This window comes from Terrapene carolina, unplaced genomic scaffold (genome assembly GCF_002925995.2).
Source record: "Terrapene carolina triunguis isolate 2854851 unplaced genomic scaffold, T_m_triunguis-2.0 Scaffold42, whole genome shotgun sequence".
NCBI lineage: Eukaryota > Metazoa > Chordata > Testudines > Emydidae > Terrapene > Terrapene triunguis.
Window position 1 is genome coordinate 43869883 of NW_020664393.1, and position 24939 is coordinate 43894821.

Sequence of the window (24939 nt, forward strand, 5' to 3'; positions counted from 1 at the left end):
CAGCTCATACAGTGTTGAGCATGATGAATAATACTTTGCAAAGCCCACAGCCTTTGTTTTGCAAACAGTTGCATAAAATATTGTCACCATTTTAAAATGGAATTTTGCAGCCCTTGCCTTTTACTTTATTTGCAATTTCAAAGTAAGATTTTTTTACTGAAAAGTTGCAAAATGCAAGCTTTTGCATATTTTTCTATGAAAGTCATCTTTGGTTCTTTATTATAGAGTGGGCTGATAGTGACACCTGTAGTTAGATTCCCTAATTTTTTTTTTAAAAAAAGGCTTAAACACCTCCATTGTTGGCATCAAACCTTTGAAATTTGGCAGAGAGTGTCCTGGGGCCAGAGATGTGCCTTTTCTTTTTTCCATGAGCTTCTGATCAAATATAAAAGTGATGTAAACTTTTGAAAATAATCATTTCCCTCCTTTCATGTGTGTTGTCAGCATCATTTTGGCAGCAAGCCAAAATAATAATGGAACATAAAATTCTAATCTAGGGCCTGGTTTACCAAAGCCGTGGCAGCGCACATTGTTTTGGGAACCCCAGGAACAGACCAAATCTCCAGGAGTTGGGAAAAGGAGCTGGGCCAGGCTCCACACAACCATCACAAACACAACATATGACTCCAGTGGCCCATTCCCACCACTGGAGGCACCAGATTGGAAAGGAGCTCCCCAGCTCCCATGCTGAGAGAGAGAAAGAGAGTTGACACTGGCAACCTTAACTGACATTTTCCTGCTTCTGAGTGCTTGACTTTACAATCTAAATAAGGTTTAGATTTAGATTTATCATAGTGGGGGTTTTTTAATGTAATTATTGGCATTTTGTATGTAGTTGCAATGAGATTATAGTGCTCCAAGGAACATAAGATCAGGGCACTGTATTTCTAGGCACTGTAGAAACATATATGCACACATGGATCCTGAAAGAGAACAAAACAAGTTACTGTAACAAATAATAACAAAAGAAGAGGGAACAAAGTGGTAAGGCTAACGGTATGCTTGAGAAAGGGAAACAGGAAGTATCCTTCTGATCTTTCTTATAATATAATACAGGAATTGAGTCAGACTAAGCATTTGGAGACAATGCTACTGTATAATTCACTTTTAGAACTCTAGTACCATCAAGCAGCTGCCGATGTTACAGTATGTGACCTTCTACCTTTGTAGACATATCTCTTGCGAAATGAAATTGATTTTCTTTATCTAAGCACATTAATATCTAGAGAATTCACCTTGACTCATTATTTGCAGTGGCTCCAATGGGAAGAATGTGATGCTAGTAGATTTTAGGAAAGCAAAGGTGGCAACACAAGAGTATATAGATGAGTGAACTTTGTTCAGTTAGGTCTCTCTTGCTTACCTATGAACCTATTTAAAAGAGGCTGTAAAACAAGCATAAATGCTGCAAGCTTGTTAAGCCTTTTGCAGATCCACAAGGTTGTTAATTTGAAAAGAATCTCCCAGCTTGTGGTTGAAATCCTTGCCTCTATTCACAGCTAGCCAAATTTGGCTTTGATTTTGGTACTGTGCTTTATAGTTGAAGTTTCCTAAAGGATGAATCCTGAGTAGTTGGAACCTGATCCAAAGCCCAGGGAACTCAATGGCCATTATTGCATCCTCGATCTATGCAGAAAACTCGCAGCAAAATGAGGACAAAGTGGCAAGTCAAATATTGATGAATAGACCCCTAACTCTTGCATAATATTTGATATTATGCAAATAGCCACAGAAGCTTCATTTACATTGAAGATCCATTATATTTGAAATCTGTTGACCAGCCTGAAGTGTATTCTCTCTGCTCCATTTCTCTAGTATTTAATTTATTTGCTTTTGAGGAGAGATTAACCTTTAATTGCTTTCTTTAGTAACATTTAGTAAACAGACTGATCAAATGGAGATGATCTGTGCAAACAGGAAAGAAGGATTTCTACAACTCGCGTTGCCATGACAATCTAGTTCTTTCTGTCAACTCTTGAGAGGCTCTAGAGTCTTTTTTTAAAAATCAGTGCATCAGATAATACTTTGGAATATGAGGTTGCCCTGGTTTTTATATGTTATGGTTTAAGACAGCTGAGCACCTAGCCCCTAATATTCTGTATGCACCTATAAACAGTAAATATAATAAAAAATATGATAGCATGTTGTAATCCAATCAATGGAGTTATGTTGCTTTATACCAGCTGGGGATCCAGCCTTAGATGTTGTGTTATCAGGCTGTTAAGATTTCCTTTATAACCATGTGATGATAATAAATAGTAATCATCAAAATAATAATAGGTAGTGTAAAGTGGGGAGGCCAACTTACAATTGTCGTTTTGATCTCCATGACAATATTTTATCTTGAAGCTTTACATTTTGAGGGAATTACACTGCAGAAAGGATTATAGAACAAAAAAGGATTAATCATTTTATTTCTTTTACAGCTCCAATTACAAAATTAGTTCAATGAAATGTTACAGTAGGAAAGAAGAATAAAAGGCTATGTTGCCTGAACATTTCAATTACTATCTGAGGTACTTCTAACCAAACTAAACTTTCCCATTTGACTTATGCTCAGCAAAATATACACATTTTGACTCTTTTGAAATACATAAAAATAGTCTAAAGATACTTTAAAAAAGTTTCTAAAGAAATAAGTTGTTGGTTTAAAGAGATATTTCTTAGATTGCAGTTAGAAGTGAAAGGAATGTGGTTTGAAAATAAGATAAAGTGCAATGCTATTTCTACTGGAAAAATAGGTTTCTTTGTTTTGATGGAGCCCTGGAACAGATTTTTTTTTAAATGTTCCTGGAAGATGATGGTCAGACAGTTGGTGTAGTTTCTTTATCACTTGGTAATGGATTTGAGATGACTAATATTACATTAAAAAAAGTTTAGGAATTGTTTTGTCAAAGTGAATTCAGTTTTGAAGTTTCTCAGGAATACCTATCTGATCAGTTCTATCTGCATATAGACACATAGTAATTTGGATCAATAATAGCTAGTTATTTTACTGTTATAAGTCTGAGTTTCTACTGCTGAAAACTGGAACTAATACAGTATTTCAAGTAAGGATGTAGGGCCAGAATCTCCTCTCAGGAACTTTAGTGCAACCTCTTTGGGGTGGTACCAATTTAACTGACAGGAAAATGAGTCATTTCAACCCCTCACAAACCCGGCTCTTCAAGCCTTGCTCAGACAACACTCTCCTTGGTTTCAGAGGGAGTGTTCATTGAGTAAGGACTGCAAGATCGGGCCTCAAGAGTTCAGAGACCTTCTCCCTCCTATCTCACCTTCTCACGCTCTTTAAAACTTGCACTTTACTAGTACTTCATCTCAGTGTCTGAAGAAGACCTGAAGAAGTTGGTCCAATAAATAATATTACCTCACCCACCTTGTCTCTTTTATTTAACAAAGAAACAGACTTGTGGATGGAATACATTTGTGATACATCGAGACTCAAGTCATACCCATTCTGCCTGCAACACAAACCCTTTGTAACCAAGTATCTGATGGAAGGGTAAATCTGTTTACCGATTAACAGAACATGGGCACACTACAAGGCTTCTGCTGAGCTCATTGTAAGTAAAGAAACAAGTTTTAGAGTAAAGTCCAATGCACCTGGAAGGGTGGTGGGAACACTCTTTATTACAAGATTCTAGCTTCATATGAATCTTAATTTTTGCATTATTTTCAGAGTTGCAAAGTACCTGCAGGTCCCATTGACTTCAGTGGAACCTGCAGATGCTTGGCTCCCCAGAACCTCTTGTCATTTGTGCCTAATTTACATGTACTTTTGAGCGGTAAAGAGAATGGATACAATACACCAGGGGTAGGCAACCTATGGCACGCGTGCCAAAGGCGGCATGCGAGCTGATTTTCAGTGGCACTCACACTGCCCGGGTCCTGGCCACCAGTCCGGGGGGGCTCTGCATTTTAATTTAATTTTAAGTGAAGCTTCTTAAACATTTTAAAACCCTTATTTACTTTACATATAACCATAGTTTAGTTATATATTACAGACTTATAGAAAGAGACCTTCTAAAAATGTTAAAATGTATTACTGGCACGCGAAACCTTAAATTAGAGTGAATAAATGAAGACGCGGCACACCACTTCTGAAAGGCTGCCAACCCCTGCAATACACAGTATCCATTCACCTTTTGTTAAATGTGAGGAACCGTTAGCTAATTGTTCTGTAAGATCCAAACCTCATACAGTTTCCAAGTATAAACCCATTTTCTTTGCTTTATTTAAACACCAAAGCATCCCATTTACCCCCATATATATAGACACACTGAAGAAAGAGATCTGAACATGAGCTACTCAGGAACAGAATAGCTATTACAGAGCAAAAATTATAAAGCAGTGCAAGTTGCAATTTGAAACTAAGCCTATTCACACTTCATGTAGATTGTATTGTATGCCTATTAAGTGGCTTTGTCCAGGCCCAGGACTAAGAGAAAGCAAACAACAAATACTCTATATTATTTCTTCAGCTGGAATTCTGTCCTGTTTTCTCTATCTATCTGGTTCTGATGGGCAGGGATTGTCTTTATTTTGGGTTGTATTTATTCCTCTGAGGAACAACCTATTGTCGGAGATGGCACAGTGCTTCACTACCTCGAGGAAATACAAGAAGAGCTTCCCAACTCCTCTACTTTAAGAGGTGCAGAAAGCACATGCCCCCATGGCTAGACATCTTTGCTGGCTGGTAGGTGAAGCTAGTGGATATGTGGTTTTGCTTACTCCCTGTCCACCCCTGCTCACAACTGACAACTTGCTTCTATGGGGATTGAGCAATTTTGTAGCAGCCCCTGCACTTGGAGGAGCAAAGAGTTTGTAATTCTTACATGGGCCTCATGAGTTAGGGAGGCATCTTATTCCCTCCACTGTGGAGCTGCATGAGGGCCAGACACTATTAAGCCATCTCTGCCCTGTTTAGCATTAGACAAGTTTTCAGTGATTCAGAGAGATAGATACAATGCCCATTGAAACCAGTGGAAGGAACCCCCCTATTGATGTCAATGAGCATTGGATCAGGCCCTAAGCAAATAATATCCCATATTGTTAATACAATAATAACATGACAATATTTTCTGGTGGTGTATATAATACAAAAATCTTTGTCACTCATGGGCCATGTTCTTGACAGGTGTAATTCCATTGTCTTCAGTGGAAAATTTCATAGACTTGATCAGTATAACACCAGAGTTGAATTTGTGTGAAAGTGAAAGCCTTGCCATAGAGTACATACACTTTCAGAGACAGTTCTGTAGAACAGAAGGGTTATAAAGGACTAACTCGCCCCTGGTCTCATCTTTATGTTTACTGAGTGACACTGCACATATCTAGGTAATAGCTAAAGAAAAGTACAGTGCAGAAGGATCTATCCCATGGGAACAAAATCAATTAAAAAACTAATCACTCTTTGACACTGGAATAATAAAGCACTGCCCATGATGAAGAAATGGACTATTGCAGTGACAGAAACTGTATCATCTGAAGGTCTAGCATTCAGCTTGCAGGATAGCACAGACAAATGTAAAAACCTTTGGAAACCGTTTTTAGACTTTATCGGCTCACTCTCTGATAGCATGAGATAAAGAGATAAGCGATATAAAATGGAATACATCACTGCATTGTGCACTGAGTCATTCAGTCAGTTACCGCTTTTTTTTTTAATAGGAGTCTTTTTCTATTCCGTTAATTATAATAATATGTCACTTATTATTATTTTAACAGGACCATAAGTATGGGGTGCTGTACAGGTAAATTCATATTTATTTTTTATGGTAGAGTAATTGCTAGAGCCCCAAATGAGAGTGGATCCCCATTATACTCAGTACTATGCAAAACACAGAGGAAGAAAAAGCTTATAATCTAACTGGACAAGACACATACAAATGGGGAGGGGAAACAGATGCACAGAGAGGTGAAGTATTTCCCCCCCACTCCAAGTTCACATAGTAAAGAGCTCCGTAAAAGAACCCAAGTCTCCTTGCCTTGCCCCAAATCAGTGCCCTATTCACAGTCATCCTTAAGGGCTGATGATCAGGATGGTCATCCTGGATGCCATCTTCTAGTGGAACCAAATCAGGATGGTGGGGAGACAAAGTGCCAAATCTAGGTTTGGGGGTTGTATATTCAACCTTAAGCGATATAAAATGGAATACATCACTGCATTGTGCAGTGGTCTAGACAGACATCTAGACATCACTGCGCTGTGGATGGTCTAGACAGTATTTGGTCCTGCCATGCGGGCAGGGGACTGGACTCGATGACCTCTCGAGGTCCCTTCCAGTCCTAGAATCTATGAATCTATGAATCTATGAAAACCTTTTGGGGGCCACCAAAAACATTTTTCGTCATGGATGACAAAAGACCTAGGGCCAGCCCTGACCCTATCCACTGCCACACACTGCCTCTCTATTTGACAGTACATTTACTTCAAATCATTTCACTGTGTCAGTACACTGGCTGCAATTCCCAGCTTGGCATTCCTTATTTGTTATTCTGATTTTCTTTTCTAGGATTCTTTACTGCTCTTTGTGTTAATTGAAAAAGCTTTAATAAAAATGATGAACACTATAACTTTCCCCCTAAACAGCTCCTTGCTGATCACTTACAGGCTACCACCACCACAATCTCTTTGAATGCTAATGTACTGACTGTAAACCACATATACAGAGCCTTTAATACTGCTTCTGTGCAGTCAAAAATATCTGTTTTCCAGTACTCTTAGATGTGAAGATTAAAAGTTTGAGAACCCTTGTGACACTGCAGTGCAGGTCCAAACGGGGGTGTAGGATACTGCCTGGGCACAGTGATGTATGGTAGTGGACTAAAATTCACCCCTGTGCAGAGGGCCAGCACATAGTCTATGAACCATGTAAATCCCATTTAAGCTCTATTTTGATGGCTGAAATGATACATAGGTCTTATGCTGGCCTTCTGAAGAGAGGTGAATTTCATCTGGGGAGAACCCTGGAGAATAGGCACAAGCTAATCTTCAAAATGAACTTTTATGTCCTTCTTCCTTTCCTTTTCCTGTCTCTTTAAAACTCTTTCCCTGGGTCTTATATTGCATTGTTTCATTCACTGCATACTTTCTTTCTTGCTCAAATAAAAGAGTTAAAAACATTTTTTGTTATGCTCCAGTGTGATTTGTTGATACTCAACTCCCAGCTGGAGAAAAGCACAGTGGATTACTACTGGGAGCTCTTGTGCACACTGCTGTGCAGAGGTTCATCACAAGAGCTAGGCACTTCTTAAACCCTATGTAGGGCAAAGGTGAGACTTACATGGTGCCCAGGTCTTGTGCTGTGCTTCTGCACCTGAGCGAATTTCACCCTGTGAGCACTTCTGCATTCAACAGAGAACACAAGATGGTTCAAAAGCTTGAGCTAAATCCTTTATTTCACAGGCACCTAAACAACTCCACTGTGGATGTTAGCAAGTTCCTAACAATACAAATGAAGTATTCCCTAATGCCTGTCATATAATTTACAATGATCATGATGCTGTAGTCAGTGTTACTGATGGCACTTTTTAAAAATATGCATTTCATTACAAATGACCATTTGGGCCCATTCCATTATCTACTTCTTGCTATCTAGTTTTCATTCTAGTCACACTGGTTGTGATAGTTTGCTTTTCTATGTGCAGTAACAATTTTACATTGTAACCACCGGGATAACCACGATAGGCTACTGTCTCTCCCATGAGGGTTTTTTGTTTTCTGAGGAGCAGCTGATAAAATACATGTACAGAGCTGGTTTCTGAAAACAGCTGAGTGCCTCATGCCAGGTGCTAAGTGACCTCTTCTCCCACTGAAGTCAGCTCCCACTGAGTTGTGTTAGTAGGTGGGTGGCGGTATACACCACATTGCACAATGGGCCCAAATTGTGTACACAGTTTGAATGAAATTTGTGAGGGATTAAGTGGGATGCAATTAGTCCATCAACCTTGTGTGGTCCCTTTGCACAGGGGTGAATTTCACCATCCAGTAATAAATTTCTAAAATAAATATACCACAGGCTAAATACATTCAATCATCTATAGTAGTAGCAAAGTTCCTTCAGAAGCCTTTTAAAGGTGGATGCACTCAGATATAACAGCACTGGGTGCCGTATGATAACATAGGTAGATAGATAGATGGAAGAGACAGGATGTCATAGGACAACCATAGTTGTAGGGCGGAGAGATGAGGAGAAGAAATTAGTTTTAAAGGTAATCCTTTCCCTTTCAGTGATGTGGCAGCTCTGGCTCTCTCCACTAGCTCTCAGCCAGCTTCCAAGGCCAGTTAAAGGCTTTTGTCCTAATCTTCAAAGCTATAAATGGATTAAGCCCTAGTGATATCAAAGACCAAAATTTGACCCAGAACAACCAAAACATTTGTACTCTTCTGGGACAACACAGATCACAAAGCCCAGGACAAAGCATGTGAGAGCTGGGGACTAAGTATTGTTTTTGGCTACTGAACGAACTCCAGAGGAGGCTAGGTGAATCCAGAGACTGACCATCTTTAGGAAGCGCTGCAAAACCTTCCTCTGTGCAAAGGCATTTCCACTATAAGAAGGACACAATACTGAAACTCCCTTCAACTCAAAAACCCTATCAACCCAAAAAACAAACCCAAAACACAAACACCCAAGAGTAAACTAACACAAGTTAAAAAACTTACTCCAAACAGAGATTTACTCCGAACAGTGAGAAGTGCAAGAAATTCCATGAACTCCACTTGGAACTTAGGTATTGCTATTGATTTTACATGGAAAATCCTGATAGTAAATGATGGGAGACCGCCTAAAACACAAAGAGAGAAAGAGAGAGAGAACTGCTTCTATTGCTGCCTGGGAGTTTGCTCCTCATACGTGCATTTAGGTTTGACATAACATGGCTGCCCAACCTCCCACAAAACCCCAATCCCACTCCAGCTTTAGGGATGTCAAACTGCCCATTTGAACAGCAAATTCTTTGCAAATATAACCGACATGTGTGGGTAACACTAGCATCAGGCAGCAGAAACCAGAACTCATGATCATTAGTTGGGGACCAGATGTCCTGATTTTATAGGGACAGTCCTGATATTTGGGGCTTTTTCTTATATAGGCACCTATTACCCCCCACTCACCTTCTGTCCCAATTTTTCACACTCGTTATCTGGTCACCCTAATTATTAGGGAGACCATGATGACTTCAAACAAAGCAGCCAAGTTTGCTCATTTTGCTTCTTTTTAAAAGGAACCAAGTCTTTCCTGAGAGGTTATATTTAGGGGGTAAAGTCGTCTCCTATCCAAATACTTACCAGAATCAATCTTGCTTAGATTGTGAAATCTGGCAAGATAACAGCTTGGGGCAATATGGCTGGAAGAGAGTTAGAGCTGAACAAGATGTCGCATACCTGCTTTACTGCAATTCCTACTCACAGTGAAACAAATGAAAGGTGGAATTTCAACTTTCACTGATTTTTCTTGACTTGATTAGCCTAATCTAAACCCTTAAAATTATTTTGGGTCAGGTTGTTTGTTTAAAAAATATTTATTAAAGTTAGCAAAACTTTATGAACATGTCATCATCAAATTCCAGATTTAATTTACAAATACTCTGTATTCACTTAAAAGTAATTATGAATTTTGGGTAGCAAGTATTTAATGAGGGATTCAGGGTGATATCAAAATTAATTGTGCAGTTCTGTGACTATGTATAAAGCTTGCCTGTTTTTAAATTAATCACTGAGCATAAGAAAACACTTTATAAGAGATATTTCAACCAATCTCATAGAAAGCTAACATGGTACAATGCAACCATTTTTTGGAATTAATACAACTCCATTTCTTCAAAGAAACTTGTTTAAAATGGCTTTTGTTGATAAATTGCGACATTTTACATTGTCATGCTGCTGGCGTAGCCTTCAAATATCAGTCTTTTCGTCTTTCTGCCTAGGCCTGGTCTACACTAGGTATTTACATCAGTATAGCTACGTCTCTCAGGGACATGAAAAATCCACACCCCTCAGAGACGTAGCTATACTGAACTAGCACCTGTGTAGACAGTGCTAAATTGACAGAAGATTTCTTCCATCAACCTAACGCCACCTCTCGGGGAGATAGATTACCTACACTGACAGGAGAGTCCCTCCCATTGGCACAGGTAGTGTCTGTTTTGTACAATGAACCTACTTGAAAAATTCAGGAAATCAAAACCTATTGATTGTTCAGATGTGACATAAGGCAACCTACTATTTCAGGGTCTGCTCCTGAGAGGCAAAGAGTCCTTCAGTTCCTGATTAAATCAATGTCTTATCTTTTCAGGAGATGATTAGTATCTTTCAGGATTGGGCCCATGGGTACCAGCATGTTTAGTCCTTCATATACAACCTACTTTAACAGTATTGTAAGCTTATAAAGAATACTGTGATATTATATGGGGGGTTGTTTTGCTTGTTTTCTCGCTTTTGGACCTAGACAAAGTGTTTTAAGTTCTAGTGCTATGTTTGACCACATAGCCAGCAAACCCTCTTCCACAGCTCTGCTGACATCATAATGATACTGGAGAGGAGAAAGAACCTAGGTCTACATATAAACAAACCATTTGGCTGTGCATATATTTATTGTAAGGTGTTCAGTTACCATGGTGACAAAGGCAGCTTTTTATTTGAGAGAATGAGAGACAGACAAAATTGCAGTCACTCTCATCCTCTGTGGAAGGGAGTTCCGTGGTTGTGGCCCACTGTCACCTGAGTTCTGACCCCTGTTCCCACTTAATTCCATTGCTCGTTAATGCAGCTATCATCATAAATCTTAAACACCACATCTTCCTGTATGGTTGAGATAACCAGCCCCACCTCATTGGGGGCTTTGAAGATCAAGTCCAGGATCTTGAACTTAATCTATTATTCAGTAAGGACTAATTGTAGTGCCCGAAGCACAGAGACGATGTATTGGCAGTGTCCTGTATTGCTTAGCAGCTGTGTCAGTGCACATCCCCAGGCATGACATTTTGCATAATTGAAGCTAGAGGTCATGAATGCATAGATTAGTCTACATCTCAGGATGGTACACAGTGTCTTGGCCAGCCACAGGTGGAAGAAGACTTTGTGAGCAGTTGTTGGTGTTTAAGTATCTAGTATTAGTGAGGAACACAGCTGATCAGAAAATGTGTGGATAATTTAGACAAAAACAAAAACCATTTTGGTTTTCAATTGTTTTTTGATGAAAACTCAATATTTGTAGTGGAAAGCAGATATTTTGCAAAAACAAAAACAAACAACTCCCCCCCTCCCCAACCTCAAAAACCCATAACAACTTTTAGTAGAAAACCCAATTTACCATCAAAAACAGTTTTTATGTAAAATTTTCAACTAGACCTAGTGAGGAGTCCAGAGAACTGTGCACTGACATTATTAAAAAGAGATCCAACTCAGAAGTGAGTCTTGAGGATTGAAAAAGGCAAACGAATATCCATGATTAAAAAAAAAAGAGTAAAGGCAAAACAAGAAACCATAGATCAGTGAGTTTAACAAGGTTTGTAGGGAAAATGAAATTACCATAAGGAAAGTGTGAAAGATCAGCTTGAAAATCAGTTTGATTAAGGATAACCAGCATAGATTCAGGCAGGGGAGGTCATGCTTAACTAACCTGCTGGAATTCTTTGAAGATGTTACTGCCATGATAAATAAAGGAAATGCAGTGGATGTAGTCTACTTACAGGCATTTGACAAGGTACCACCTAAGAGATTAATGGCTAAGGGAAATCATAATGAAGGCAAAACAGACTGCTGGATAGAAAACTAGTTTAAGAGTAGGACACAAAGAGAATGGACAGCTAGAGCATCCTCAGGGTCAGTATTAGAACCTCTGTTGTTCATGATTATGTACAACTACATAAAAATGATGTGGGTGAGAGTTTGTAAACAAAGATCTCCAAGTTTGCACAGGACACTAGAACTGAAAGCACGGAAAGTAATGAAGAGCAATGCAATCATATTCAAAAGGGTTTGGATAATTTACATGACTCAGTTAAAAGAAATGGAATTTGATTAGAAAAATATAAAATAATTAATCTAGGAACACAAAACCAATTAAGGAAATACTTGCTAAATAGAACAATCATCCCATATACTGAGCTAGAAAACGATTTGGGGGTTACCGAGGAAATAAATTGAAGCTATCAGCCCAGAGCAAAGCAGCATTTAAAAAGGTCAAAACCGAGATGCAAGGATGTTTTAGAAGACAGAGAGAATATGAAATAAAGCAGAGGACACTGTTAATGTACACAGCCACCCCTTGTAAAACCTCTTCTAGAACATGTAATGTGATATTGATAACCATAGCACAGGGAAAATATTATTGTCTTGGCTGGAGTCCAGCATAGGGCAACAAAGAAGGATATTAGGTACAAAGAATCTGTGAGGAAAGTTAGAGAAGCTGGGGCTCTTTTACTATAAAAGAATTTTCAAAGAGAGGAATAGGTGGACATTTTTCTATTTGTATTTCAGTATTTCAGTAGCACCTATAGGCCCCAACCAAGGTTGGAGTCCCATTGTGCTAGGCACTCTACAAACACATAATAGGAGACAGTCCCTGCTCCAAAAAGCTTACAATCTAAGTGGATCAGACAGACCTAGGTTGAAAAGGAAACAGAGGCACAGAAACTTGTCTAAGGAGACAGAGCAGGTCGATGTCAGAGCGAGGAATAGATCTCAAGATTCCTAGCCCACTATCATATCCTCTAGGCCAGATTGTCTCCATTATAGTGATATGTTTTTTTACCTGGAATAGAGTAGGTGACATATTCTAAAAACTATGGGGCTAAGAGTCTTACTAGCCCTTCTTTATACAAACTTCCATTGAAGTCCAGTGAGGACTAGGTTAAAATCTGAGTGAAGATTCTTTATGTGTATCCCTAGAAAATTACATGGCAGGCTAATAAATATATGTAACAAGTTACCAGGGAAGGCAAATTAAGTAAAGAGTATAAATGAGTCAGTTCAATGGACACTTACATTGTTTCTGCATGAGAGAAATGTGAGGTAAGAAACAGAATTAAGATTGACCAACAAGGTAGCAGTTGTTGGTCCAGATGGACTTTTCTTCCTAACATTTCTTATGCTTCTAGGTCTGCTAGAATAAAGAAATATCCTCTGTAAAAAAGATCAGCTTTCCCCTCTGGTTATGCACAGTTTCCTTATTGTATGAGCTAGACCTTTGAAGGTCAAGTTCATATACTCAAGAATTTCTCTATACATAAATGCAGTCTTTTACTAAATGACTTCAGGGTTGCATCCCAATGCAGCTATGTATAGAGGCCCAAACTGGTTTACAGCAAACAGGGAATTAACTACTTGTTTGCACAGGGATGACATGCTGGGGAGTGTAGACCCAATCAAGTTCTCATAGTGAATACAGGAAACTCTAAGAAAATAGCTACTGACTAATCAGAATGGAGGAAAGGCCTTTCAGATGATAAATCAACACACACAATTGTTAAACACTAGGTTTACTCCATGATGATGTCACTCGACCCCATCTGTTTTCTAGTTATGTAGAACTGTTTCTTTTTTTATGTTTCTTTTGCTGTAAGCAAGAACTCTAAAACCTGAAGAAAAAAACCTGAGGAGGAAAACTTGCAGACTGAAATACTGTTCTTTATTGCTGAAATAGCTAATCTACTCCACAAATGGATACCCAGAAATAACTTATACCTATTATTGGTCCAGTCTCTCTAAGTTACCTAGAGAGAAAGTGAAAGACAGAACACCGGTATGATCACAGGTATGATTAGATTTATCTGCATTACAGTTTTGATAATTATATCCTCATTGACTTTAGTGAGGGCAGGAATGGACCTTCCTGAAATGATCTCTCAGGTCTGAAAAGGTCCCAGATATGTTGCATGTCCAACTTAAAATAAACTAGTTAGATCATGTGCACTCTGTTTTTCCTTTCTAAACCAAGAAGAAGTCAAGTTTTATAACAGGACTTGAAAAATATTGCCAGCGGAAGCTATGTTTTGAAATGAAGGGAATGAAGAGCAAAGGCAAAATGATGAAAAGAAGCATCAGCCTTGCTTCTGCATAGTTGAAGTCAGATTTAGTACTGGATTATTTACTCTAGCTTGTTATATTCATGGTAAATAGCTGATATAGAAGTTGTACACTTTTTTCTGTTCATCTTCCCTATTAGGTGAATTTTTGTCCTGTAAAAATAAAATCTAAATTCTAGCCATATATTGTATTTTCTTCTTTGCTAATGTTTTGAGGATTCCACCTCTTGCATGTTGAAAAATATATTTTTATTCTTGTCTTACGGCTCAAAACATAGTTTTAGACATCTAACTTGGATCTTTCGTAAAAACAAGCAAGAAAATATCATGTAATGCTCCCAAACACCTTTTACTTAGCTAAAAAGATTTTCCTGAATTCCATTAAATTGCAAAGTCAATAAATTAGCTCTTTAAACTGACAGGAAGACATACATTTTGAAGACAGATGTCAAAAGGAGGGATATATTGTCTGTCTGACAGCCTTGCTTTTTTTATTCATAGTTTAAATATGCAGGGAAATGAGTGACGACAAAATTTTTAAATTTAATTCAGTCACTAAATGTAATTAATTCTTTTACTCCTCCTAATTCCATAGTAACTCACAAAGACATAAAGATTTAGGCATAGACTCACATAGGGTCCATTCTGAATAGCATAATACTATTGTAGCAATGCCTATTAGCAATTCTGCCATAGTTAAGGATCTATCAGAATTGACATTATTTTCAGGAGTTTATAACTTGCACATAAAACTTTGCTATGGGCTAAGATTGGGTCTGCTAGGTATACAAAGCATGAGTTTGGAATTGACTTTTTTTTCCTAATAAATTTTCTCCAAATTGTTTTTTGATAGAAGTTGAACAGGTTAACGCACATGTACTCCTAAAACTCCCAGATTTGACTTTAGGAAATATAGCTTGGCAATTATATCATTGACAGATAAGGTTTAATTTTGGTAGTCTGAAAACACCCCTAAAAACCTGTAGCACTATTTTGCTTTTAAAGTTGCTACTGTGCACACAGTTATTTTTACTGAATGATTTTATCCCCTTTTTAGACGCACATATGTGATCAGGGTAACGTGACTTATGTTGACATTTAGTTAGCTGATCGGATTTAGGGAATATTTCAAACGTATCCTAAATAGTCAGTCAGGAAATTCAAAAGCTGAGATTCCAATAGCAAAATTAAGCCTAGGCCACTTGGCATATTTGTATACATATTTAACTATCAAACAATTTAAACAATTGAAAAAAAACATTTACTCATTTCTGCAGACTGTAATCAGCCCCCTGCCCCCAACCTCAATAGGTCATCAAATCAATTCAAGTTTGGATGAATGGGTAACATTTTCTAAAGCACCTGATTGATTTAGGAATCAGAATCCCATTTTCAAAGTGACTTAGGCCCTTGGGAACATAATTTAACTGAATGGGATCCAGGCTTCTAAGGGGTTAGATCCACAAGGAGATTTAGGCATTGCTTTTAGGCACCCTGCCACTTACTGGAATTCACAATCCTGTGTTAGGCACCCAGAGTCCCTATACTATGCATGGGGAGAATAAGGCATTTGTGAATTGGATTCACAGAAGACAGCAAACTGTTTGGGGAGCCAACCAAGTGGAACTAACCCCTCAATGGTAGTAAGGCACCTCACTGAGGATTTACAGCTGTGAACCCTCTCTTGAAGTTAGATGCCTAAGTCAGGTCAGCAAAAAGAATGAGGAGTACTTGTGGCACCTTAGAGACTAACAAATTTATTTGAGCGTAAGCTTTCATGGGCTAAAGCCCACTTCATCAGATGCATGCAGCGGAAAATACAGTAGGAGGATATATATACACCGAGAACATGAAAAAATGGGTGTTGTCATACCAACTCTAACAAGACTAATCAATTAAGGTGGGCTATTATCAGCAGGAGAAAAAAAAAAACTTTTGTAGTGATAATCAGGATGGCCCATTTCAAACAGTTGACAAGAAGGTATGAGTAACAGTAGGGGGGAAATTAGCATGGGGAAATAGTTTTTAGTTTGTGTAATGAGTCCTGATTATCACTACAAAAGTTTTTTTTTCTCCTGCTGATAATAGCCCACCTTAATTGATTAGTCTCGTTAGTGTTGGTATGGCAACACCCATTTTTTCATGTTCTCTGTGTATATATATCTTCTTACTGTATTTTCCACTGCATGCATCTGATGAAGTGGGCCTTAGCCCATGAAAGCTTATGCTCAAATAAATTCATTAGTCTCTAAGGTGCCACAAGTACTCCTCGTTCTTTTTGCTGATACAGACTAACACGGCTACCACTCTGAAATAAGTCAGGTCAGCCTTTTCTCAAAGCAGGGAGAGGACAGAGGGGGCAGAAAGGAGAGAGGAATCCTATTATAACCAATAGCCAGAGGTTAGGACACTCACCTGGGATCTGGAAGATCCAATTCAAGCCCCTGCTCAAAATCTGGCAGAGTGTGGATTTGAAAAACAGGTCCCTCCACCCCCAGTGAGTGCTCTAACCCAGTGGTTCTCAACCAGGGGTATGTGTACCTCTGGGAGTACGCAGAGGTCTTCCAGGGGGTACATCAACTCATCTAGAGATTTGCCTAGTTTGACAACAAGCTACAAAAAAAGCACTAGCAAAGTGAGTACAAACTAAAATGTCATACAGACAATGTCTTGTTTATACTGCTCTATATACCATATACTGAAATGTAAATTTAATATTTATATTCCAATTGATTTATTTTATAATTATATGTTAAAAATGAGAAAATAAGCCATTTTTCAGTAATCATGTGCTGTGACCCTTTTGTATTTTTATATCTGATTTTGTAAACAAGTAGTTTTTAAGTGAGGAGAAACTTGGGGGTATGCAAGACAAATCAGACTCCTGAAAGGGTACAGTAGTCTGGAACGGTTGAAAGCCACTGCTCTAACCACTGGGTTATTGAGTTTTCTTATATACGTATACCCAGCCAACTTCCTGCTCTGGTCACCCTGGTTTGTACAAGGCCCGATCCAGTATGCATGCTCTGGTAATGCCTACCAAATTGGGCCCTGCACACAAGATAGGTGGGGAATGCCTAATTTGAGAATTCTGCCAGGCGTAGGCACCCAGTAGGGCATCAAGCAGCTTGGTGGCATCAGGACTTAGGGAGTTGTGTGCACCTCCAACGGAGGAAATGTAGGTGCTTACAGAGTTAGGCAGCAGTGGACTGGGCTTTGGAGCCTTTCGGTGAAGCATAAATGTTGGATGTTAGCACCTGAAGTGGCATTTAAGTCCCTTTGCGGAGCTAGTCATAAGTACCTAAATCACTTTTGAAAATGGGACTTTGACTCCCAAGCCACTTAGTCACTGTTAAAAATTTTACCAGTAACTGCAGGATGGGGCTCTTCATGGGCTCAGTCTCACTTCCATTGCTCAGGTTATTTCATTAAACCTTTTCTGTAGTGCATTTCACCCTGTGTAATCATGTACTTGAGTGCAAAGTGGTTGGACCACACTACCATTCTGATTTGGTAGCTCTGTACACTCACTTTGCACTGGTGTAAATTACTACATAAAGTGAAAGGTGGAAGAGAGTGAATAAATAATGTGAACAGGACTTTGGTCCACAATGTATAATCTGTCTGAGTTCATTTTGACACTGAAAACTAACTTTTTGCATTTCCATATTTTTCTATTTTACTAAGTAATTTAGATTCCTAGAATATTTAATTTTTTTTTTATTTCTCCAGTTTTAACAGGAATTTTCCAGGTTATTAAATTCTAACTAGGTCATGAGGTTCTCATGGCAGGGTCCGTGTCTCCTTTTGTGTATGTTAAGTGCCTTGCAAACTTGTCCCACAGTAATATTAACAAACAATAACAATACATAAATGATACAGGTGTATTAACGTAAGTTTTTGCATTTACTTTCTTTGTTGTTTTCCTAAAGTACAGCCAGACAGCAGATTTCTGTGGCAGTGAGAAATCATGCAGTTTTTATTTTATGCGACTCCATAGGTTTTAAACTGCACCACTATATAGATGTGGAAAATTCTAGCTACCCCATCACAGAATGGCACAGTTATGTACTGCTACCCAATGGCAAAATTTAAGCATAAAAGAAAATACGCAATGGTGTCCTGTGCTTATATGGCACAATAAATGTCAGTGTGATTTCAATGGGAGTGTGGATGACTCTGAGTACTAACATACCTAGATTTGGAAAGCTAAATTTATTAAATGTGCTCTCACAAATGAAATAATTTTTCCTTCTGTACAATATGGCTTTCTGGCACAAATTACTACAACGTCTTATACTGGGACAGACACTATTGTTGCAGCACTGATTAAAGATTTTCAGAGCACAGCTCTGCTGTAGAGAAAAATCACTGATGCTTTCCTTCCAATTTTCCTCCCTCAAGTTGAAGAAACAATGGCCTTGAGGCGCATGACTCTTAACTGCACTATGAAGATCTGTGAACTCACTGCTAATTACTGTATTTGCAATTCTTGACCATGCCAGCCATTCCAAGAACTGAGTTACAGTCTTTGAGTACATTAATATCCATGAGCTATCCCTCTAGCTTATATAGCTTATATAGCACAAGGAACTGTAGGTGTAGTAAGTCACAGTACATTCCCATTTATTACACAGTAGTATCTGATCCTCTGGTCCAATATAGGAGCTTGTGCTTCTTTTGGATTAACCTTTAGATTATTAAGACAAATATATTGGAACTGGAAACGAAAATCATTCATGTAATTGGGCTTAATCCTATGTAGTTATATTCAGCATCATGCACCGTTAGACTTCCAACAGCAGCATGTTCTGTTAATACAGTAGGCTTGCACCTCCTATAAAGAATAATGGGAGATAACCATCTAATTCTCTGTTTGTTGCTCTGATCTCATGTTACTAGGCTGCTGGTGTTCTACTTGCAGTTTGTGCAGTAAGTGTTGTCTGTATGCTAAAGTTTATGCTAGATGGACTTCAGAGTAGCACTTCAGTTTAAATATCTCATCGAGTTTTTTTTACATTTATTTTAGCAGCACTGACCATAATGAATTTATTTGGTATTCATTGTAACAGCATTGATCATAAAGAATTAATTTGATATTCATGTAGAAGTCACAGGTATTTCCATAGGACTTAGGAGATGACTGAAATTTTAGGATTCTTTAATGGATACTTATTCCAAATTCAGTTTTGAACATATCTCCTACCTCTTTCCAATTGACTGACTCATCTGTTGCCTTGTAGAGGTATGTGTTCAACATATTATGTAGGAAGTGTGTATACCAAACTAATAAATAGTAAGTTTCACTCGCATAACATCTATCTACTATCTTAATATTTTATCTGTTATGTTTAGCCAGTAACCAGCCATAGATTTAGAGGTAAGTGATTCATTTATGGGCCACAATCATGCCTTTTTTTGCTGAGAATCAACAGTTACAAATGTTTTTAGCATCCCTTGCAATGATAGAAGCAAGATATTTATCTTGCATATGTGAGACTAAATTTGAAAAGGAATAAAAAGGCATCCTACATTTCTGACTAATGGCGATTCAGAATGTACTAAAAATGTGTAGATTAAACACATTTCCAATGAGGCTATTCACAAAAAATAATCACAATTACATTAATAAGTAATATATCATTATCTTAATACAAAAGATACTAAGTATGAGACATTAATATTTGTAATAAAGCCTTCTGCATATGCATTATGAACTGCAATGCTTTTAATATTAAATGTGAATCCATATTTGACATGGATCCATGGTTATTTGATATGGTAAAAATATTTTAACTTTTATAGCAAGAATGCAAATCAGAGTTTGAGCACTAATTATAGTTGTAAGAATCCACTCAAAAGTGAGGCCTTATCTGACTAATGGTTCCAACAAAATGAAGGGATAGGCTGCTTCTCTCAATAGGCAATATATCTTAATTTCTTCTAGCCTGCCCTCAGAATTTGCAGGGACTCTCACCACACCATATCAAATATGTGTGGCTCCCAGGTAATGCCTTATGAAGTCACTATAGCTATTGTTATGTAATTGCTTCAAGAATGAAGAAAAGCTTATTTTAGATTCATCCAGAATCACATACCTGTTTGGGGCATCATGAAAAGATTATTTTCAGCTAGAGAATTTCTTTATCTTATTTCCACTGTTTCAATTAATTAGATCACTTAAGATTGTATGTAATACAGTACAGTGAATGTAGTATGATCTTCCTAATGTGCAGTTTTGCTAGGGTGGCCAGGTGTCAAGTCTGGTCAAAAAGGGGACCTGATAGTGTCAGGTCAGATCTACTGACCAGACACGCAAAGTCTGGATACTGCAGGCAGGGGAGGTGGGAGGCACTGGGTCATCATCTGCGCCAGCCCCTACTCAGTCTGGGCCGCCTCCTACCTGCATGAGGCGGCTGCAGCTCCCAGCCCCGGCTCCGCTGGCAAGTCCCTCCTGACCTGGGCTGGAGGGTCGGGGGGGAAGAAAGAGAAGAACAGCAAGCAACGGGGGGAGAGTGGAAGAGGAGTGAATGGGGGCCTTGGAACAGGAGCAGGGCCTCAAGGGCGGGTGCAGGGGTGGTTCTGGCACTCCTGCTAGAGTATCAGGTTTTTCAGTATTACAAACTTGGCAACCCTAAGCTCTGCTAAAATTTCTTCCCTATAAGTCTTTTCCCCAGACCATAGGAGGTCCTCTGTTACAAACCCAATTTCTTCCCCAGCACCATCCTTTTAGCTTTACTTTCCTGTAAAAGATCCTGGACTGTGACAACCACCCGTTCAACCGAGGAAGGAAAGATATGACTTCCTCCAGAGCCTATCAGTATTATTCCTCAATTGGCCAGAGGTATCAGTTCAGAGCAATATGAAGTGCGCTTTCCTTTTTAGGGGATAAGAACATTACCTCCATGGTATTCCCAGCAAGTACTATAACAGTTTTAACATGAGCAGCTTGCTGTTTATCCATGCAAATGACTTTTCCACTGCACTCAAATACAAAGGTAGACTAATTCCTGATATGTTGGGTTTGCTCTAAGTTTCATGTTATATGTTGCGTTGCAAATAATCATGGTGCTGTTTCATATTCCAGTAAAGTTACAATACAGCTTGCTTAAAATATATGCTGTTTGAGATAAAGATTGCAATGACTGTATGTTCCTTTAGGTATTTTAAACTACCATGTAATTGTCTTTGAAATAATTACACACAGAATTATGCAAAATTAAATTAGGTGTTTAAATAATGTTGTGACTTATGGTTAACTTATAGCAAAAAGGAAATAGTTTCACTTGCTAAAGGAAATTTTAATCCAAGCCTCTCTGGTCTAGCAATAAATCCTCTATACTGCAGCTCTGCCATGCAATACTTCTAAAGTTAAGGGATGTTTTACGCAAACATACAAGATAGCAGGATCACAGTAGTTCAGAGATAGGCACCACTTTGGCCCTCTGGATAAAAGACAAAACTTGAAGGGAGCTGAATTTTTAAAGCTCTTTTGTAATAAGATCTAGAGAGGAAGTGTCACAGATATGTGACTGACTGCTCCAGCACTTCTGAAGTTCCCACTATACTCTTGCATATGGGGCAAGACAGGTGGGAAGTCAAAATACTGTCATTTTAATTCATTTACTTTGGCAAACATTAGCAGTTTTGGAATGTGAATTATTTTGAAGAAACATTGGAAGAGCTCTTGTGATCTGTAAAACAAGTGGAGTGAGGAGTTGTTTATGAGCACATAACTAAATCACCTTCCAGGCTGTTTTCATAAATCACTACGAGGCTCATTAGTGTAATTTTCTAGACTTCATCAAGGTGTGACTATGACAGTCACACAAATACAGCAATTTTACTAACAATAATGGTCTTGGCAAACAACTAAAGTCTGACTGGGCGGATATGATTTGGCTAAATAATTGGATTTTTTGCTTCTAATTTAGTTTTCCTAATTTAGCTCATTTTTAATTTTTCTTCATAAAAGATGTGAACAATTGAGGAGTGAAAATGGACAGTTGCAACTTAAATTTAACAACAACAAAAGTTAGGCTCAGTGAATTTCTCTGTTACCAAAGCTAGGTGAACTAATTGCAGTCCTATTGCCACATGATAACTACATCTGGGGTGAAATCCTGGCTCCACTGAAGTCAAAGGCCAAACTCCCATTTCCTACTAGGACCAGGATTTCACTCCAGGTGTTTCTCCCAAAAGTAATTAGGTTACAGAGCCCTTGGTTATACAGAAAGTCTGGTAGTAATATTCAAAGATGATGAGAGATTTTTCCAGTTAAGACTTATCATGTCTGTCTTATTTGTAAGAAAGAAAAAAAAGCCAAAATCATTTGTAAATGTAACAATATTTTGGGCTCTGTGCAAGCTTTCTGTTCTGTATGCACCATTGCTCTTTTATAAGTTATATCTCTGTCCAGGCTTTAAGCAGAGGACAAGTAATTTTGGGTGCCTCAACTTATGGGAACCCAATTTGAGATACTTTAAAGGGCCCAGCTTTTAAGAGGGAATCTCATTTTCTATGACCATATGAAAAAATGGCATACTTTGGGGAGTCTTAAGTTGAGCACGCAAAAATAGAAGCATCCATGAGACTTTTGAAAGCCATTGGCCTAGGAGTGTAGGGCATAATCTAAAGCCCACGGAAGTCAATGCTTAGTTAGAATCAGGATCTTAATGATTATGTTCAAAATTGGCAATGTTAGATGTTTCTATTGCTTTACCTCTCATCTTTATTTAGCTGCTAGTTATGTAAAGGAAATAAATCCTAGTCACTCTGAGGTTGGCAGTTTCCCAATATCTGTATACAGGAAATGCCTTTATGTTATCCAATGACACATAGCACATACACATAATTGATTGCTTTAAACCCAAATACCTATAGAATTTACATGCTCATTTTGATTATCCAGATCAAAATGTATTCTTAGAGTCCTGTTGAGGAATGTGCAAAATGAACAAGCTTGTAATCTGTAACAAGCTGGCTTACCCCTTTAAGAGCTAGCGGCCTGTGGTGAGCTACAAATCCTAGTTACTAAGTAGGTCCACCTGAGTAGGGATCAATTGCTTCTCCTACAAGAGCAGCAGAGAGCTGCAGTGGGGAGTAGCGTTGCCAACCCTCCAGGATTGGCCTGGAGTTTCCAGGAATTAAAGTTTAATCTTTAATTAAAGATTATGTCATGCGATGAAATCTCCAGGAATACATCCAATGAAAATTGGCAACCCTAGTGAGGAGGAATGTTCAGGGAGAAACAAGCAGAGGAAGCTGTGGCAGACACAGTAGAAAAGCTGCGGTAAATAAGAGGCTCTTTCAAACTACGGAGTAGCATGTAGGCCTGCCAGATCAAAAAGGCTGAGGGTCATGGAGCGCTTACTCTATGGGAGCAAGAAAACACTCCACTCAGGTAGGGCAGAGATTGGCCTGCAAAGGCAGGGAAGAGCTGCAAAGAGCAGACTCAGAGGGAAAAATAGAAGTCCCAGGACTAGGATTGCCCGGTGTCCAGTTTTTGACTGGAATGCCCAGTAGAAAAGGGACCCTGGCAGCTCTGGTGAGCACAGCTGACCAGGCTGTTGAAGTCCAGTCTCTGGTACAGCAGGGCTAAAGTAGGCTCCGCACAGCTCCCGGAAGCGGCTGAAGTAATGGCACAAACTGCAACCGACACATTTTCCAACCAGTAGCTGTTGTCGTGCTCCTAGGTGCAGAGGTAGCTATAGGGGCTCCACGCACTGCTCCTGCCCCGAGCACCAGCTACGCAGCTCCCATTGGCCGGGAACTACGGTGAATGTGAGCTGTGGGGGCAGCATGCCGAGCCTCCTAGCCTCTCTACCTAGGAGCCTGAGGGACGTGCCGGCCACTTCCAGGAGCGCGCGGAGCCAGGGCTGGCAGGGATCCTGCCTTAACCCTGCTGTGCCACTGACTGGAAGCTGCCTAAGATATGGGCCGCATGGCCGGAGCCTGCACCCCAACCGCCTGCCCCAAGTTAGAATCCCCTCCCACACCCTAACTCGCTCCTGGAGCCCGCACCTGCACCCCCTCCCGCACCCAATCCCCTGACCTAGCCCCGAGCCCCCTCATGCATCCCAAATCTCTCATCCCCAGCCCCACTCCACAGCACACAACCCCAGTCAGAGTCCACACCCCCTCCTGCATCCCACCCTCTGCCCCAGCCTGGAGCCCCATCCTGCACCCCAAGCCCCTCATCCCCAGCCCCACTGCAGAGCTCACACTCCCAGCTGGAGCCCTCACACCCCAACCCTCTGCCCCAACCCAGTGAAAGTGAGTGAAGGTGGGGGAGAGTGAGCGACAGAGGGAGTGGGGGATGGAGTGAGTGGGGGTGGGGCTTTGGAGAAAGGGCGGGGCAAAGGTGTTTGATTTTGTGCAATTAGAAAGTTGGCAGCCGTATCGAGGACTAACTTTTATTTTTTGTTCTATGTCAATAAACCAGGTTCAGGTAGCCTACATCCAGTCCATCTCGTTGTCCTTTTCCTGTATCCTTCAGAATCAAACACAAAAATCTTTACTAACCAAATTATTGTGTCATCCTGTGCAAACCTCTCTTTCTCTCATCTGAAAGCCTCAAAGCTGTGTCACTCACTTCTCTCACTTCCTGTTGATTGTGCAAATAATTTTTCTTTGAGTTACCAAGAATCGGATGGAAGATCAGTATATCTGTGCTGCTGCTTCTCTTTTGATCTCTCTTACTCCTTGCTTCCCGATATATTCACAGGGAGGATGTAAATACACCCCCCCCCCCACCCCATTTCTGGGTGGTATCAGCATGCCCATGTATTTCTTCTGCTGTGTTGTCAGAGTTCCAGATCTTTGACCAGCTATGGGTTGTATTGGCAGTTTCTCAGGAGACTAAGATTTGAATGAGATGAAGTACATTACAGCTGCCCTCATTTTAAT